Source organism: Palaemon carinicauda, chromosome 26 (assembly GCF_036898095.1).
Source record: "Palaemon carinicauda isolate YSFRI2023 chromosome 26, ASM3689809v2, whole genome shotgun sequence".
In the NCBI taxonomy this organism is placed as follows: Eukaryota; Metazoa; Arthropoda; class Malacostraca; order Decapoda; family Palaemonidae; genus Palaemon; species Palaemon carinicauda.
Window position 1 is genome coordinate 66,136,458 of NC_090750.1, and position 2,218 is coordinate 66,138,675.

Consider the following 2,218-nt stretch of genomic DNA (forward strand, 5'->3'; position numbering starts at 1 on the left):
GTTATTTTTACAGATATATGTATCTAAAGGTACTATTTGAGTGGTTAGCTTTGAAACCAAACTAATTAACAGATTGCAAATTAGGATGAGAGCACCAAACATAAATTCAAATGTCTTCGATGACTATTTTTTTTTTTCTTTTTTACAATTGTATTCAGGTAACTATTTCATGAAGTCAGTTGCCTCCCAGTTCTTAGGATTAACAAAGTTGAATATAATGGATACAGGTATTGCATAAACTGTTGAATTTTGCACGTATTAGACAAAACGCTTAGGAGCATACGTGGAAAATTGAGTTGCAGAATATTTACGCCTATGCAAGAAAACTATAACAGCTGGACAGTTTACCAGGCAATTTCGTTGTTGCATTTCTGTCATCTTGTGGGAAGCAATAGCAAAAAAACCTGCCTATGAAGCCTGTGAGAAGTCTATTAAATTTTCCTCGGAACCTGATATTTCCATAACATAAGGCAATAGCCCTAAGTAATATTACATTATATATGTAATTTCATTAATTTTAATGGTTTACAAAGAACCAAACACACATAATCAAAATCTACAGTTAACCAGAGGTAAAAATAATTGAAGAAACACAATGATAATGTTTTAAATCTTTTAAACAAGAAAATGAAAGCTGTAACATTTTTTTATATCTTTTATAGCCAAGTGGAATAGCGCGATTAAAATTGCAAAATATTGTAAAAAGGTGAATTGAACTTTTTTAAACAAAGGATGTAAGAAATACTGGAAAACAATGATATGACGGGACAAAATAAGTGTTTGTGAAAAAATAAAAAAAAATAAAAGCTTCATGCTTATAAAATGTTCACCAAAATATTATTTCAAATTGAGGTTAACACGCATGGAGAGTCAAATTATTAGATTTGCCTTTAAAAAAAAAAAAAAAAAAAAAAAAAAAAAAAAAAAAAAAAAAAAAAAAAAAAAAAAAAAACTTACTACAATTGAAGTATGATGCCATTCATTCATATTTTAGTAATTACCATATTCACTATTCGTAGATTTTTCCTCTTTTTGGACAAGCTTTATTTCTAACGAAACGCAACCGATATCATTGTAACAAGAGGTTAAGTATTACTGTTATAAACACTAATTGTGAGACCGTTATTGCTCACAATAACATGTAATATGTAATTCAAAAAGTCGTGTACAGTACACAGTTTCATGATATCCTATTTACAGCTGATTTGAGCTTCGGGGATAATTTACGCGTAATCTATTTTCCAATTGCATTTATAAATGAATGGCGTCGCTATAATCAAGAGAAATTATTCCCCCATTAATACTTGTTACCTAATATTATTAACGAGATTTCAAAAGGGCACCCGCGTCCATACTGTCATGGCACACTTTATCTCATTAAATACATGGTGTCTCAAAAAAATGTACTCACTCTAAGAATTATGAGAAAACCTTTATTTATGGACATAGAGCGAAATGAAATAGCATCGAATACATGAGACAAATGTGTTAGAAGAATCATGTTTGCGAATGTTCAAATTGATGACCATTATTGTTCGATGCTATTTCATTTCGCTCTATGTCCATAAATAAAGGTTTTCTCATAATTCTAAGAGTGAGTACATTTTTTTGAGACACCCTTATTTATGGACATAGAGCGAAATGAAATAGCATCGAATACATGAGACAAATGTGTTTGAAGAATCATGTTTGCGAATGTTCAAATTGATGACCATTATTGTTCGATGCTATTTCATTTCGCTCTATGTCCATAAATAAAGGTTTTCTCATAATTCTAAGAGTGAGTACATTTTTTGAGACACCCTATATTCCATACACCATCATTATTATGAAGTCGTATATGAGCGCTCGTTACTTCTCATAATCATTACGGACTCTAAACTGAACACAAATCCTCCGCTGGAGCTTCAACAATATACGGATGCTGTAAATTGACGTTTTCCTCTTATCTCCAGAGGGTTCAGCAACAACTTCACCATTATCAGAGGCAACATTCTTTAGTGGCTTTTCCAGCTTTAGCTATCTCCGAATAGTAGCGATCCCTCAAGATAATATCCACTTCCACCTTCTCTCTCTCTCTCTCTCTCTCTCTCTCTCTCTCTCTCTCTCTCTCTCTCTCTCTCTCTCTCCTCTCTCTCTCTGTATAGGGTTCTTCCATTAAAAATAAGTTCCAAGTTCAACCTGACCAAAGACGGGTTGGTCTTATTAAGCTTTGTTG